This window comes from Rana temporaria, chromosome 3, assembly GCF_905171775.1.
Source record: "Rana temporaria chromosome 3, aRanTem1.1, whole genome shotgun sequence".
NCBI lineage: Eukaryota > Metazoa > Chordata > Amphibia > Anura > Ranidae > Rana > Rana temporaria.
In genome coordinates, this window is record NC_053491.1 from 285265748 (window position 1) to 285284095 (window position 18348).

The following is an 18348-nucleotide window of genomic DNA, read 5'->3' on the forward strand; positions in this document are numbered from 1 at the left end:
ACAGTGGGGAATGATTAGAATTTCTTTCAAGTCCATTCTCTGCATGGTGACTGATGTTTCTCAGAAGGAGGTGTCTTGGATGGCTGCAAGGTCAATGTCAGAGTGAGCCCAAGTTTGTCCTCATTAACATGTTTCTGCCCCTTTAACCCTTTGTTAGGAAAGACAATGTTTAAATCTACTGGATAATGAAGAGCTGTCTGCACAGCACTGACAGGGATACTTATGACAACCACAGCTGGCCAGTCTCCCAAAAACAAATAGACATCTGTAGTATTTTTTCATTGCTAGAAGGTCCAGAATAGCATCTTAACAATTGATATGTGCCACACCGGGAAGAGTATCCTTTAAAGTGTGGGATCTATCGTTGGAGGGTGTTTAAAAAGATAATACATAATTATACTGGGATCTGGTGAGTGTATAGTATGAAGGGAATGGTACCCACGAGGTGTGATGAAGGTGTAATTGATACTGGAGTACAACCCCACAGCATATTCTCATCTAGAGACTGTGTGTTTTATTCACAAAGGCGGACCACATGAGAACAATTTTATTTATAGACATTGGATTTATATACACACAATGGCCCGGATTCACATACCTCGGTGCATATATATGCCGCCGTAGCGTATCTCTTTTACGCTACGCCAACGCAACGCAGAGAGGCAAGCATGGAATTCACAAAGCAAATGCTCCCAACGTTGTGCCGGCGTAATGTAAATTCGTAGGCGTAAGCCAGCCTAATTCAAAGTAGGCGAAAGTGGGCGTTATCCATTTAAATGAAGCGTGACCCCGTGCAAATGATGGGCCGAACGAATGGCGCATGTGCCGTCCCGTGGATGCATCCCAGTGCGCATGCTCAGAATCACGTTGAAAATACTCCCTAAGATACATCGAATCACTGCCTACGACGTGAATGGAACCTACGCTCCAGCCCTATTCACGTACTACTATGTAAATGACGTAAAATATGACGGCTGTTCCCTGGTCCATACCTTTGCATGAGTTGCGCCTCATAGATGGGGAATAACTTTACGCTGGACGTACGTCTTACGTAAACCGCGTATATTAATGCACCGGGCGCAAGTACGTTCGTGAATCGGCGTATCTCACTCATTTGCATAATCGAATCGTAAATCAATGGGAGCGCCCCTTGCGGCCAGCGTAAATATGCACCCACGATACGACGGCGTAGGAAACTTACGTCGATCGGAAGAAGCCTATTTTCAGGCGTATCTAGTTCTGTGGGCACGGCGCACAGATACGACGGCGCACATTTACACTTACGTGGCGTATCTCTAAGTATGTTGGCGTAAGTGCAACGTGAATCTGGGCCAATGTGTTTTACACTGGGGGAGGGCTACTAATGCTCTAAAAATGAGTGTTTGATTTGATGGATTTACCTTATAGCAGCAGCTATTGTGTGTAAGAATTGTTATTTTGTACTGTTTTAATTGTTCTTGCATGTGAGCTTTGCCAAGTGGTATTTATTTTTTATTTGTTTTATTTTATTTATTTATTTTAACGTTTTTTATTTGAGATAGAATGATGAATAACAACAGTAATGCCCTGTACACACGATCGGTTCATCTGATGAAAACGGACCGATGGAAGGGGAATGAGTAAGGCCTCGTACACACAACCGTTTTCCTCGACAGAATCCATCAAGAAACTTGGTGGCAGAGCTTTTTTGCAGAGGAAAATGGTCGTGTGTATGTTTTTCATCAAGAAAACTGTTGTGGAACTCGATGAGAAAAAAAGGGAACAAGTTCTCTTTTTCCTCGTCGGGAATCTCAATTTACTTGTCATGTTCCTCATCGGGCTGGTTTTCGACGAGAAACACGTTCGTGTGTATGCTTAGAAACCCGCACATGCACAAAAAGGGCGGCGCCAGTGGAATCAAACTTCCCCTTTATAGTGCCGTCGTACGTGTTTTACGTCACCGCGTTTGAGATGAGTTGCGCCTTTGCATTAGTTGCGCCTCATAGATGGGGAATAACTTTACGCTGGACGTACGTCTTACGTAAACCGCGTATATTAATGCACCGGGCGCAAGTACGTTCGTGAATCGGCGTATCTCACTCATTTGCATAATCGAATCGTAAATCAATGGGAGCGCCCCTTGCGGCCAGCGTAAATATGCACCCACGATACGACAGCGTAGGAAACTTACATCGATCGGAAGAAGCCTATTTTCAGGCGTATCTAGTTCTGTGGGCACGGCGCACAGATACGACGGCGCACATTTACACTTACGCGGCATATCTCTAAGTATGTTGGCGTAAGTGCAACGTGAATCTGGGCCAATGTGTTTTACACTGGGGGAGGGCTACTAATGCTCTAAAAATGAGTGTTTGATTTGATGGATTTACCTTATAGCAGCAGCTATTGTGTGTAAGAATTGTTATTTTGTACTGTTTTAATTGTTCTTGCATGTGAGCTTTGCCAAGTGGTATTTATTTTTTATTTGTTTTATTTTATTTATTTATTTTAAAGTTTTTTATTTGAGATAGAATGATGAATAACAACAGTAATGCCCTGTACACACGATCGGTTCATCTGATGAAAACGGACCGATGGAAGGGGAATGAGTAAGGCCCCGTACACACGACCAGTTTCCTCGGCAGAATTCAGCTTCCGACCGAGTTTCTGGCTGAATTCTGCCGAGGAAACTGGTCGTGTGTACACTTTCGGCCGAGGAAGCCGACGAGGACCTCGGCGAGGAAATAGAGAACATGTTCTCTATTTCCTCGTTGTTCTATGGGAGCTCTCGGCCCGCCGAGGTCCTCGGCGGCTTCAGGGCTGAACTGGCCGAGGAACTCGATGTGTTTGGCACGTCGAGTTCCTCGGCCGTGTGTACGGGGCCTAAGGCCTCGTACACACAACCGTTTTCCTCGACAGAATCCATCAAGAAACTTGGTGGCAGAGCTTTTTTGCAGAGGAAAATGGTCGTGTGTATGTTTTTCATCAAGAAAACTGTTGTGGAACTCGATGAGAAAAAAAGAGAACAAGTTCTCTTTTTCCTCGTCGGGAATCTCAATTTACTTGTCATGTTCCTCGTCGGGCTGGTTTTCGACGAGAAACACCTTCGTGTGTATGCTTAGAAACCCGCACATGCACAAAAAGGGTGGCGCCAGTGGAATCAAACTTCCCCTTTATAGTGCCGTCGTATGTGTTTTACGTCACCGCATTTGAGAACGACGAGATTTTGTCTTGACAGTGTGTACGCAAAGAAAGTTTGTCAAGATTCTCGACAAGCCTAACAAGGAACTCGTCGAGGAAAACGATGTTTTCATTTATGACGAGTTTCTCTGTCGTGTGTACAAGGCCTTAGGCTGGCAATAGGTATGTCATTTTTTTTGTTGATGAAAAATAACTGACTTGATTCCTCCATCCCAACTCAATGTGGGGAATCATTTCTGCTACACTATTGAATACTGTCAGTGTGGAGGCTTTCCTACCATTAGAATACACTGATAAGCACTGCCAGCTATAGCTGGCGGCGGTGATAGAGTGGCAATAATCCCTGCCCATATGTGGATCGAAATGTGGCCAGATGAATTTTGAACCATGTATGACTGGCTTTAAATGGTCCCCATACTCAACATTTCCAGGTATTTCTCCATGTTTGCAGTGGCTAGAAAAGTAGCAAGGGAGAAATGGGAATATGAGTTCAACTGGGAAAAGCACCAGTTACAAAATGAATTCCAGGTATGGTATAGTTTTTTCATAGTTCCATGCATATAACATTACTGACTGATGGCCAATGGAAATCCCTGACACCGATACTCCAGTAATTGCCATTTGGTTTCCTGGACCTGTGCTGAGAATTTCTGAATGAATGCAACATGCTCTCTGAATGGCACTGCCTGCCTCTCTGCCTTTCGTCAACGAAAATATTTTCATCATGATTTTCAGCAACAGCATTTTTCCAGTAACAAAAACTAAATTAAACTATTAGAATTTTTGTCAATTGACGAAAACTATGACGAAAGTCGAATCTAATTTGTATAATGAACAAAAACAGAACAAAAATGTGAGGGATTGACGTTTTACTTATAAAGACATTCTATAATGGCTAAATCTGTGTCTGTGTAGGTTGTTCAAACCTTAATACTACAAATAATAACATGTTATTCAATTTTTTTTTACTAGAGAAATGTAGATGTAGATTTTAGTTGACTGAAATACAACTAAAATTAAACAATTTAGATGACTAAAATATGACTAAAACTAAAAATGAAATTTTAGTCAAAAGACTATGATTAAAATTAAATTGAAATTTGATGTCAAAATGAACACTGCTTTCCACCTCATCCAATTAAAGAAGGCTTGCATTTATTAAGAACATGCAACAAATTCTCTAAGGCCCCATACACACGATAGAATCCATCCGCTGAAAAATCCCAGCGAATGGGTTTCAGCGGATAGATCCTATGGTGTGTACACTCCAGCGGATCTTTTTCTGTGGATATTTTTCCCCTGGGATGGATTCCAGCAGATCGAATATTTGCTGACATGCTAAACAAATCTATCCGCTGGAATCCATCCCAACGGATGGATCCGCTGGTCTGTATAGACTCACCGGATCCATCCGTCCGAAGGGATCCCCCGAATGCGTCGTAATAATTCGACGCATGCGTGGAATTCCTTATATGACAGCGTCGCGCACGTCGCCGCGTCATAATCGCGGCGACGGCGCGACACGTCATCGCCAGAGGATTTCGGCGCGGATTTCAATGCGATGGTGAGTACACTCCATCGCATGGTAATCCGCTGAAATCCTCGAGAGGATTTATCCGCGGAAACGGTCCGCTGGACCGTATTCCCGGATAAATCCTCTTGTGTGTATGGGGCCTTAAAGGCATCCATTTTGAGCAGCTGACCTACTGTATTCAGAATGCATCAAGATGGCCACTTATCAAGGGATCTCAGAAGCAAGTGGAGATTGCTAAAGTGATGTCTACTTCAGTGGTTTCCAGCTTTTAGGGGCATCAGCAAGGTATGGTATATTATATACAGTATATATATAGTTGCATTGGTTCAATGAAAAAAACATACAGTGTACCACACCTGGAATTGATCTTTAGGTAAGCATTGTATGTATAAAGTACATTTACATAAAGGATAAAAGTAGAATTCAACACTACAGTACTGCTAAACAAATCTATGACACATGCAAGGTAATGTAAAAGGAAAAATGTCAACCTGATAGGACTTAGTATTGTAATTTTATTGTAGTCTAGTGTGCTCTACAAGTATGTATGATGCAATATCCTGTACAAGTGAGGAAACATTTGGGTGTGGATCAAGGTACGTGTTGCATGGCATACAGTATACCGATTTCCTTTTGTAATGGCTCCACTTTGAGCTTGCCTAATAACCATAGATATATAATACATATAACTTAAACTCTAAATACATTGGGGGTTATTTACGAAAGGCAAATCCACTTTGCACTACAACTGCAAACTATAAGTGCAAAGTGCAAAGTGCACTTGAAATTGCACTGAAACTGCACTTGGAAGTGCAGTCGCTGTAGATCTGAGGGGTAGATCTGAAATGAGGGAAGCTCTGCTGATTTTATTATCCAATCATGTACAAGCTAAAATGCTGTTTTTTATTTTCCTTGCATGTCTCCCTCGGAACTACAGCGACTGCACTTCCAAGTGCACTTTCAGTGGAATTTCAAGTGCACTTGTAGTGCCAAGTGGATTTGCCTTTCGTAAATAGTCCTCAATGTGTGTTATCTTAACCACTTCAATACAGGGCTTTAAAACCCACCTTCATACCGGGCCTATTCTGGCACTTCTCTCCTACATGTACAAATCATCATTCTTTTGTTAGAAAAATACTCAGAACCCCCAAACATTATATATATGTTTTTTAAGCAGACACCCTAGGGAATAAAATGCCGGTCATTGCAACTTTTTATCTTGCACGGTATTTGCGCAATAATTTTTCAAACGCCTTTTAAAAAAAAAGAAAAAATGGTTTCACGAATTAAGAAATAACAAAACAGTAAAGTTAGCCCAATTTTTTTGAAAAATATGAAAGATGATGCTACGCAAAGTAAATAGATACCTAACATGTCATGCTTTAAAATTGTGCACACTCATGGAATGGCGCATAACTTCGTTACTTAAAAATCTCTAACGGCGACGCTTTAAATTTTTTACAGGTTACCAGTTTAGAGTTACAGAGGGGGTCTAGTGCTCGAATTGTTGCACACACTCTAACGCACGCGGCGACACCTCACATGTGTGGTTTGAACAACGTTTACATACGTGGGTGGAACTTACTTGTGCATTCGCTTCTGAGCGCGAGCTACCGGGGACAGGGGCGTTTTAATTAATTTATTTTTTATATTACTTATTTATTTTTTACACTTTTTTTAACATTTTTTTTTTCGATCGCTTTTATTTCTATTACAAGTAATGTAAACATCCCTTGTAATAGAAATAGTGTGTGACAGGTCCTCTTTAAGAAGAGATGCGGGGTCAATAAGACCCCACATCTCTCCTCCAGGCTGGAAAGAATGAGATTGTGAAAAAAAATTCACAGATCTAATTTTTACTAGCCGCAATTGCGGTTTGTTTACTTACGGGTACCCGGGCATGACGTCATCACATCGCGCCCGGGCCTCCGACGGTCATAGAGATGACTGGTGACCATCTTTTACCAGTCATCTCTATGCTTCAAATCCACGATCATCTCTCCGGAACCCCGATGGCACGGGAGAGCCCGGAGAAGCACCGGATGGCGGCGGGAGGGGGGGATGTCCCCTCCCGCCGCCTATAAGAACGATCAAGCGGCGGAAACCGCCTCTATGATCATTCTTAGGCCTCGTACACACGACCAGTTTCCTCGGCAGAATTCAGCTTCCGACCGAGTTTCTGGCTGAATTCTGCCGAGGAAACTGGCCGTGTGTACACTTTCGGCCGAGGAAGCCGACGAGGAGCTCGGCGAGGAAATAGAGAACATGTTCTCTATTTCCTCGTTGTTCTATGGGAGAACTCGTCCCGCCGAGCTCCTCGGCGGCTTCAGTGCTGAACTGGCCGAGGAACTCGATGTGTTTGGCACGTCGAGTTCCTCGGCCGTGTGTACGAGGCTTTTCAGTGCGCAGGATCGCCGCCAGAAGAAAATGATATCTGAATGATGCCTCTAGGTGCAGGCATCATTCAGATATCCCTGCACATAGTGCAGGACGTCATATGACGTCCACCCGGGATAACAGATCCCCTTTTTGGATGTCAAATGACGGCGTGCAGTTTTGAAGTGGTTAAAACACGGGTTATGTGGATACATCCATTCACAAATTTTGCGAAAAGCTTGGTGAGCTCAATTAAACTGGCTATATATGGATAGAAATGTGGTTGATTCAGCAGGGACAGGACAAATTTAGATCCATGTATGGGCACTGTGGTTAAACAGAAGTCGCTCTACTGGTCGACTTCTGTTCACTTGACCTGTTGAAAAAATGGTGTTCAACCAGTGCTGCAAGCTATAGCCTGCGAAGCTGATGAGTGTATTCCAACGACAGGGAAGTTTCCCTACTGTCATAATACAATGACATTGAGAGGATTCCCCCATCCACCTCAAATGTGTAGATGAGGGAATCAGGTAATTATTTTCATTCAACCCACTGGTTAAAAAAAAATGAAAAAAAATAAATAAAAATGGCTCATCTGTAGAAAACTTGAAGTGATTATAAACCTTTTTAAAATTAATAAACATGTTATACTTACCTGCTCAGTGCATACGTTTTGCACAGAGCAGCCCAAATCCTCCTCTTCTGGGGTTCCCTGTTGTTGATCCTGGTTCCTCCTCTTTGAATAGTTCCTCTATAAGAAGCAGCTTTATATGAGAGTACTTGTGCAGGCTCGATCCCTAGCCACGCTGCCTGTATCTATCTACACAGACAATGCAGCTTGGAGAGATCAGAGTGAGCTGTTGCTCTTGGTCACAAGCTGCTTCGAGATCAGGCTCAGGTAAGTATAAAGGGGGATCCTGTTGCACATAGAATTGGTTTACCTTAATGCAGAGAATGCAATAAGGTAAAAAACCTTTAGCCTTTAGAACCACTTTAACAGTCAGGGAAGGCTATAATTGACATGCTATACTTTATCTACTGGTGCTTAGCAGTAAATATCACATTTAGTACAAACACTAATATATCAATCATTTGAAGGCCAGTATCGATTTTTGTTATGCTGGGTTATTTATACAATATTTTTAAGGTTAGACTACAACTACTGTTGGGATCTACACCACATGGTATTTGCAATATGTGTGTAAATATTTGGTTGATATGTTCTTACGCCCTTTTGTATATAAATCATCCATCCATCCATCTATCTATCTATCTATCTATCTATCTATCTATCTATCTATCTATCTATCTATCTATCTATCTATCTATCTATCTATCTATCTATCTATCTATCACCCCATGAATCCAACTATAGATAAATTGCCTAATAAATGTGCATTTTTCGTTTTTAGCTGCATGATATTTGTATTGTACAATTATACCATATAATAGACATGTGCACACTGAAATATTTTGTTTCGGAATTTCATTTTCGTCTGAAAAATGTATTTATTTAGTTACTCCCAAAATGTGTTTTTATTTATTTTGTTTCCTTATAAAAATGCATTCCTCTGAAAATCCAAATGAATTAAGGTCGAATCTGCCATTGAAGGCTTATGGTGTCTGTCGAATGTTCTAAGAAGATTCGACAGAGCAGCTAAATTGTACGATGCCAGGATCGTACATTTCCGGTCGAATGTTCCGCCCATAGGCTATAGAAGAATTCTAATGTTGTATGACACTAGTAATAATTATATTTATAAATTATTATTACTAGTCAACCAACATTTAAATTCTTCTATAGCTTGTGGGCGGAGCATTTGACCGGAGATGTATGATTATGGCGTCGTACAGTTTAGCTGCTTGTTGAATCTTCTTAGAACTTTCGACAGACACCATAAGCCTTCAATGGCAGATTCGACGTTTGTATGTTTTTCGCTGCTTCGTCGAATCTTCGCTGTGCATGTCGAATGGTCTACCCCAACACTGTCTCTATAATGTCGAATCTTTTCTCTCAATGTCAAATCTTTCCTCTCTATGTAGAATAATCTTGGACTAATAGAGTTAAGGTTAGGCACATTTGACCACAGGTTCGATAGACACAGATTACTATTGTCAGCGTCAGTTCGAATCTTCTATCTATATCGAACTGTTGTTGCAACGAAAATAAAGTATTTTTTGTCTGATCTTTCGGATTTTGGATTCTGCACGTTCGTTTTTGTTTGTTAAAACCATGACGAAAATACCCAAAATTCGGACAAAAATGAATGCACATGTCTACCATATAATATTGGATTGTGGTTCATTGGAATAATGCTTACTTAACACATTGGACTAGATTTTTGATGAACAGGGGAATACTTTGCTTACACCAGAAGTACAAATGATTACAAAACGTATCAGCCTGAATGTAATGAAATAATTATTTCATAAAGCGATAGCAGGCACGGTTGAGATGGTTATAACAAGTGCAGGTGAAGTTATCTATATGTTTAAGCCTCTTTAACTAGAATTACATTGTGAAAGGCAATATTATGAAATGGATCCATAAGAACAATCTGACCTAGTTCAGGCTAATAGAATCCTATACCTAAACTACTATGACAAAGAAATAACATTGCCCCCCATAAACAGCCAGGGTTCAATATATCAAGTAATATTGTATAATTGAAGGTATATCAATCCTGCTATTGCCTAAACAGCAATAATCTAGTACTGATGTAGTTGCTAATGTTCAGTAAACCAACCACTCAGACTTCTGCTTGCTTTTGTATAAGGAAGCTAGAATAATTTAATATTAATCACTTTGCGTTCCTGGAATTACAAAATGGTAATCTGTCAATGCTGGAATTTACCAAATGGGTCACTGTTAATTATTTGTTTCCTTTTCAGCTTTACACATTCAACATTTTGGAGTTGATTCCAAGACTATTAGGTCAGCAGTTGTCTCAATTTGAAATCCATAATTTAACTTGGCATTGAGGTCAGACAATGGGATCTCAAAGATAGTGGTTTTCAGGGGCGGACTGACAACTCATGGGGCCCCCAGGCAATAGGAGGGCCCCATGGGCCCCGGGCAATAGGAGATTATGGGGCTCCTGGGCAATAGGAAATTATGGGGCCCCCAGGCAATGGATTATGGGGCCACACAGTACACACTGAAAAGTTACTGGAGAGGCAGGGCAGCTATAATCTTGGGATTTTTAGACCAAAAGGTAGTCGGTAAGGGACATTTCAGGGACAGATATAAAAAAATAAATTTTTACATACTGTCCCTGGATTTACTGAGGCTGGCAACCCTGATAGGGCCCCCTAGTGGCATGGGGCCCTCGGGCAGTGCCTGAGTACCCAAATGGTCATTCTGCCCCTGGTGGTTTTCTTGTATAAAGCAGTATTAAACTGCAGCTTACAAATTCTTAGATGTGATGGCTGCTTTCGTTTTCTTTTGTAGGCTCTCTTTTTTTCAAATTTTTTTCTGGAAATCCAGCCAGAAAGTCTGTTGCCTTAAAAACAACAAGCTCTACAGATGGTATTAGTTATGGGGATGGAACAAACCATTTGTCACAGGCAGGGGTGCTTACAAAAAATGTCACTGCCAGTGACATTTATACAGTAATCAGTAGGGGTGTAACGGATCGTCATTGATCCGTGATCCGCACGGATCAAGCTTTTTGGATCGGCACACATGTGATCCGTATGATCCGTAGATTGTGAGCTCCCTCAGCCTCCTCTCACTGCAGTACACTGACTGACAGGAAAGGAGGAGGCGGGAAACGAAACACTAGCACTCGGCCAATCAGGATGCTTAACAGAAGCGATGACCCAGAGCTGCCCTGCCTCCAAACCAATCAGCGGGCGCGTTACAAGCAAGGCAGCGCGTGTGTGTGTGTGTTTTGGCCGGAGCTGTGTGTGAACTGTGAAGGGAAAAGGAGATGTGCTGCGGAGCCCGGGGGGGGAGGAGGGGGAGGGGGAGGCCGAGTGTTTGTGTTCCTGGACGGGGGAGGATGTTCTTCGGCATCCCCAGCACTGGACGAGGAGACCATCAGAGAGCAGAACACATACGGTAGTGAATACATTGTATGAGCCTGACACATCCCTCCCCTCCACACCGTGTTCCCTGTGATCACACACTCACACACACACTATAGGGACACCATCATACCCCACAATAATCACTGACAGGTGGAGGAAGAGCCCTGCTGTGTGTGTCAGATCATATATTTCATAGTTATTTTCAATACAAAACTGAGCTTATGTGCTTAAATACAGTATTTAGAAATCCAACGGACTGTTTAGTTTTAAAAGCAACAGCAAACCTTGCATGCTTGCTAATGTGACAGAACACCTCTGATTTTCACATTTAACATTTAGTTAAATGTGAAAATCAGAGGTGTTCTGTCACATTAGCAAGCATGTAAGGTCAGCAGGTTTGCTGCGGCTTTTAAAATGTAACATGTAAACAGTCCGTCGGATTTACATATACTGTATTTAAGCACATAAGCTCCATTTCGTGTTGAAAATAACTATGAAATATAAAACTCTGGTGGGTGTAACACGATTTGTCTTTTTTTTTTTTTGCTGATCCGAAAATGATCCGATCCGTGACTCCTGATCCGAGGATCGATCCGATACGTGAGTTTTTTGATCCGTGGCACCCCTAGTAATCAGTGACTACTTTTAGCTCACAAAAATGTGTCAAAAGTGTCCGATCTGTCCGCCGCAATGTCGCAGTCCCACTAAAAATCGCTGGCATAAAAAAATGTATAATAATTAAAATGCCATAAATCTATCCCAAATTTTTGTAGACGCTATAACTTTTGCGCAAACCAATCAATATACGCTTATTGCAATTTTTTTTTACCAAAAATATGTAGAAGAATTTATAATGGCTTAATCTGATTTATTTTTTAAAAAAATTTGGAGATATGTATTATAGCAAAAAGTAAAAAAAATATTGTTTTATTTCTAAATTTGCGCAATTTTTTTTATAGCACAAAAAATAAAAACCTCACTGGTGATCAAATACCACCAAAAGAAATCTCTATTTGTGGGAAAAAAAGGATGTCAATTTTGTTCGGGTACAAGGTCGCATGACCGCGCAATTGTCAGTTAAAGAAACGCAGTGCCGTATCGCAAAAAATGGCCTGGTCATTAGGGGGAAATTCTGTTATGGGCAGTTTCAGTAGACCACTGATATGTACGTTCTGTATGCCAAGGCTGTGCCAAGCCATGTCAAGCATTTCCAGCTTTTTATATCATTCGCTAAACTTCAGGATAATAAAGTGTAACTAAAGGCAAAACATTTTTTTTTACCATTTTGGATAGTGTATGGGAGGGTTACAACTTGTCAGTTTTTGTGCCCCGTTGGGGAGATTTTACTCTCTGTCCTATAGACAGATAGTCTTTCTCCAAAGTGAGGGAATTCCTGCGTGTCACCAGAACTAATGTGCCCATTGGAAGCATTCACCTCTATTAGGCCCATGCGGACTCTGCCAAGTACATTTGCCTGCTCAGCGAGGGATCTGTCCGCTGATTCCTGCTTAGTAGGCGGGTGACAAGTTTCTGTCCGCATCGCTATGCAGAGGGGACAGGGACACAGCCCGCTCTTCTCTATTAGGTGGTCAGAAATGAACTGCCTGTTTATTTCCATCTGACGGTCATCCGATCTGCTGGACAGGTGGGGAATGGATTCCCACGCATCTGTTCTTAGCGTATCAATTGCCCGCAGGGGTCAGTGGATTCATGTCCGCTGACATAAAAGCTATTGATGGTCCGATCGGGTCCACCTGAAATCTGACAGCTGGACCCGATTGGCCTTTCTTTTACTTTCACTTTCGATTATAACAGAAAATAGAGTGGCTGAATCTCTCTAACGAGGGCACAGACAGTAAAAAAAAACTGACAGGGGTTGTAATCCCTCTCCACTCTATCCAAAACTAAAAGTTTTTCCTTTAGTTACACGTTAAAGCAGGTTTTTTTTAATGAATCCCAGCATTATTAATTAAAAAACAAAGGGCTAGATTCAGGAACCAGTTACGGCGGCGTATCTCCAGATACGCCGCCGTAATTTCAAATCTGCGCCGTTGTATCTTTACGCCGATTCTCAAAGGCAGATAAGTAGAAAAAATAGGCTTCCTCCGCCGACGTAACTTGAATACGGAGGCGTATAATTGTGTGCATTCTTACGCTGGCCGCTAGGGGCGCTTCCGTTGTTTTCGGCGTAGAATATGCAAATATGCAGAATATGCAAATGACCTAGATACGCTGATTCACAAACGTACGTACGCCCGGCACAATTTTTTTACGTCGTTTACGCTAGGCTTTTTCGGCGTAAGGTTACTCCTGCTATTAGGAGGCGCAGCCAATGTTAAGTATGGACGTCATTCCCGCTTCGAAATTTGAATTTTTTACGTTGTTTGCGTAAGTCGTTTGCGAATAGGGCTGGACGTAATTTATGTTCACGTAGAAAGCAATGACGATTTGCGGTGGAATTTCGAGCATGCACACTGGGATTCTTTCACGAACGCTGCATGCGACGTAAAAAAAGTTAAATACGCGGGGTCACCATTAATTTAAATAAAACATGTCCCCCTCATCATCATTTGAATTAGGCGCGCTTACGCCGGCCCCATTTACGATACGCCGCCGTAAGTTAGGAGGCAAGTGCTTTGTGAATACAGCACTTGCCTCTATAACTTACGGCGGCGCAGCGTAAATACGATACGCTGCGCCGCCGTAATATTGCGTGCAGTTACCTGAATCTAGCCCAAAGAATACAAGGTTCGTTTTGGATGCTGTTAAAATAAAAAATTTCACAATCACCATTGTGACCCTTCTGTTGTGGCCGTTGTCATCATGATTGTGGGCATCTGAAGCCCAATTGATAATTCTTCCTAGATAAGCTTTGGAGACGATCTCGCGCATGCGCAATTCACATGCGGCCATAGCACCGATTGTTTGTAAAGTTGCCATAAAAACGGGTCATGACGGAGGAAGGTGCGCGCTCCGTTGTTATGGCAACGTAGATAAACACATCTCAGCGCTGAGATCCGCGTTAAATCGCATCATTTCCTGTCAGGAAATAACGCAATTTTTGATCACAGTACTGCCCACAGACTCTTGGGGAATGATGTGTCACCAGAAATTGGCAGATTAGGAGGACTACATAGCAACAGGGCGATTTTGGTAAGTAAAAAATTTTTTTTTTCCTCCAAATGTTTTTTTTATAGATTTCCAGGAGTCTGAAAAAAAAAAAATGGGTGGAACTCCGCTTTAACTATTGCCGCATAAAGTCTGATGGCTCAAATGATTCTCTGTGACTGTAAAACGGTTTCTAAATGGAAAACAATTGTACAGACTGTTACCTGATTTTTGTCTTTCATTCTGACTGAATTAGTACATCATGGGAGTGCATGGAAGGTTAAATGCAGCATGCTAATCAAATATGAAGCATCTAATTAGCTGTACCTGAATGTTGTACACACAACTAAAATCATTTACAAAGTATCAAAAGAAAAGGCATGTCCTTATTGGCAGTGACAGAACAAGCAAATAACAAAGAAATCACGCACATAAATCACAAGTGAGAAATCTTATCCTCATAAAACTAATTAGATTTTCTTCTCAGGATGTCTTCCATTATGACAATGTGCAAAGCATAAAACAAGGAGGGAAATGCACAGCGGGTGTTAATATGCTTCATATCAACTTGTCCTAGCCAAGTGAGGGAACACTTAGGTAAAGCATGAAAGTTTGTATTTATAGTGGAACTAAACTCGCTCAATCAACATTAACTATTATTAAACTGGAACAGAAAGTTTAGTCAGAAAGTTGCTAGATCACTTAATATTGGCTCATTTTGCAGGTATAGCTATTTCAAACATTAAATAGAAGTGCCCATACTCCCTGCTCTTCACACGTGCACTGTGACAAATTTGTAGAGGCCAATCTGCTCACAGTCTAAAGATTTACTGCTGTTCGGGGGCTCTGGGCTTTAGCAAAATGGCAGCATCCAGCAAGAAGAAACAGGGACAATGCTGGAGCCTGGAGGCAATTTACAGCACACACTCGTTTTGGTAGCAGAATTATTAATGTGAAATGCATGTTCCTTCCTAAAGAACATTATTTTTATCCAGCTAATATCCAGCTTTAAAGGGGTTGTAAAGGTAAAAAATAAATAAATCCCTAAATAGCTTCTTTTACCTTAGTGCAGTCCTCCTTCACTTACCTCATCCTTCGATTTTGCTTTTAAATGTCCTTATTTCTTCTAATGCCGCATACAGACGGTCGTTTTTTGTGATGAAAAAAAACGACGTTTTAAATCATGAAATAAAACGACGTTTTTGAAACATCATTTTCAAAAACGATGTTGCCTACACACCATCGTTTTTTCACAATGCTCTAGCAAAGCGAGGTTACGTTTCACCACTTTTTTCCATTGAAGCTCACTTCATAACTAGCTTCTGGGCATGCGCGGGTTTAAAAACGTCGTTTTAAACGTTGTTTTTTGGTACACACGGTCAATTTCTGTGAAACAAAAAACGACGTTTTGAAAAACGACACAAAAAATTCGAGCATGTTCGAATTTTTTTTTTGTCGTTTTTTTGAAGGCATAAAACGACGTTTTGCCCACACACGATCATTTTAAATGACGTTTTTTAAAACGTCGTTTTTTTTCATCACAAAAAACGACCGTCTGTACGCGGCATGAGAAATCCTCACTTCCTGTTCTTCTGTCTGTAACTACACACAGTAATGCAACACTTTCTACCTGGTGTGGAGAAAGCCTCTTGAGGGGGGAGGGGGTGAGCAGGAGTGTCAGGATGCCCACTAACACACAGCTCCTTTCTCTATCTGCAAAGTAGAGAGTGTCCTGACCCTCCTGCTCGCCCTCTCCCTTCTCAAGAGGCTTTCTCCAGGGAGAAATCCTTGCATTACTGTGTGGAGTTACAGACAGAAGAACAGGAAGTGAGAATTTCTCAGAAGAAATAAGGACATTTAAAAGCAAAATCGAAGGATGAGGTAAGTGAAGATGAGGAAGCTATTTAGGGAAAAAAAATACTTTTACGTCCCCCTTTAATCCTTTTGCTGCTAGCCTTAGTAAATAGACATGAATATATATTATAGTTACAGATATAGTATATTGTAGTTATAAATGTTGAATGGGGCTTGTAATAAAAATAAGTGTGAAAGCTTTTTTGATCTACTAGTGCGGTGCAGTGTGTGTTTTACCAGTTAAAAAACACAGAATTATTCTAAGATTTGTTTTAAAGCTTTTTTTATATATATTTAGTTCCACATGATTTAATGTCAGACTGGACATCTCAAAGTCTGCTGCAGAAAAGATGTATAGCTAGCACGGCTCTACAATAGGCAGAATTCACAGTTGCTTCACACCGCATAGCAACTAGTGTCAGTGTATGTTAAGAATACATTTGTGTGGGTTGTCAGGAGACTAATACATACTGCATCCTAGCACCGTAGAAAAACAAGTATAGAAATTCATTTTACGTAAGGCAGTTGGAGAGTGACAGTGAAAGATTCTAAGGTGGCTCATCACTACCGACACATGCCAGCTAAATGGGGTTTTAGGTAGTATATCATTGACCAGTGTTGTCATCTCTAAGCTGGCCATAGGCATTAGATGGCACGTGGACATTCAGAAACAATCTCAACTCCCTGGAGGGAGCTCTGCTAGCCAGCGCATCCAAAATGGTTGCATTGGGTAACCATTTGTGTTTTAACTTAACCACTTGAGACCCGCGTTATTGACAAAAGACGTCAACAGCGCGGCTCTCAGGTGCCAACTGGACATCTTTGGACTTCATTTAAAAGCATTACACGCGCGCGCCTCTGGGGGGCACGCAGCAGGTAAACACTGTCCTGGCGCATCGCTGGGAAGCCGATGCGTGTACCTGGCGGCCGCGATGTCTGCCGGGTACACGCCATTGTCGGGAACACAGCAGGGACGTGGAGCTCTGTGTGTAAACACAGAGCTCCACGTGCTGTCAAAGGAGAGGAGACCGATCTGTGTCCCTTGTACATAGGGACACAGCATTGGTCACCTCCCCCAGTCACCCCCCTCCCCCCACACAGTTAGAACACACCTAGGATACACATTTAACCCCTTCCTCACCCCCTAGTGTTAACCCCTTCACTGCCAGTCACATTTATACAGTAATTAGTGCATCTTTATAGCACTGATTACTGTATAAATGTGAATGATCCCAAATTTGTGTCAAAAGTGTCCGATACGTCCGTCGCAAAATCGCAGTCCCAATAAAAATCGCAGATCGCCGCCATTACTAGTAAAAAAATAAATAATAAAAAAAAAAAATCATAATTCTGTCCCCTATTTTGTAGGTGCTATAACTTTTGCGCAAACCAGTCGCTTATTGCGATTTTTATTTTTTTACAAAAATACGTAGAAAAATACTTATTGGCCTTAAATGAGAAAAAAAATAGTTTTTTTTTAAAAAAAAAAATGGGATATTTATTATAGCAACAAGTAAAAAAAATATATATTTTTTTTAAATTGTCGCTATTTTTTTGTTTATAGCGCAAAAAATAAAAACCGCAGAGGTGATCAAATACCACCAAAATAAAGCTCTATTTGTGGGGAAAAAAGGACGTCAATTTTGTTTGGGAGCCACGTCGCACGACCGCACAAATGTCAGTTAAAGCGACGCAGTGCCGGAAGCTGAAATTTTGCCTGGGCACGAAGGGGGTTTATGTGCCCAGTAAGCAAGTGGTTAAGGAGCAGGGTGGGGGTACACTGTAGACACCTCTGGACCCAGCTTATCAAGAGGAAAACAATAGCTGTTGGATTTCTAACTTGTCCAATCACTTATCCTGAGTGCCTATGGGTGCTCCATATATTGGATTATTGCCTGGCTTGGCTCAGAAAGGATGGACCTGTTGAGCGTTTGTTAAATGTCTATTTATAACCCTTAAACCCCCTGTATTGCATGTTGATGCAGCTGATCAGAAAAAAACAAAAGCTAAGTTCACAAATTCCTTGGGTGTCACTGAGAAAGTGATGGAGATTTTCCCCAATAAAAAGAAAACACTTAGGCCGCATACACACGATCGGTTAGACTGATTAAAACAGTCTGATGGACCGTTTTCATCGGTCCAAACCGATCGTGTGTGGGCGCCATCGGTTATTTAAACATTGGTTAAAAAAAAGCCAACTTGTTTTAAATTTAACCTATGGATTCCTAACCGATAGAAAAAAAACGATTGTTAGTAGGCACGTC

At 41.5% G+C, this 18348-nt stretch overlaps 1 protein-coding gene across 1 annotated transcript in view; it reads right to left on the reverse strand.

The window, feature by feature from the left end:
* ATP10B (ATPase phospholipid transporting 10B (putative)) overlaps positions 1-18348 on the reverse strand; it is a 154776-nt gene that overhangs the window by 69254 nt on the left and 67174 nt on the right. The gene's annotated exons all lie outside the window — the stretch shown is intronic.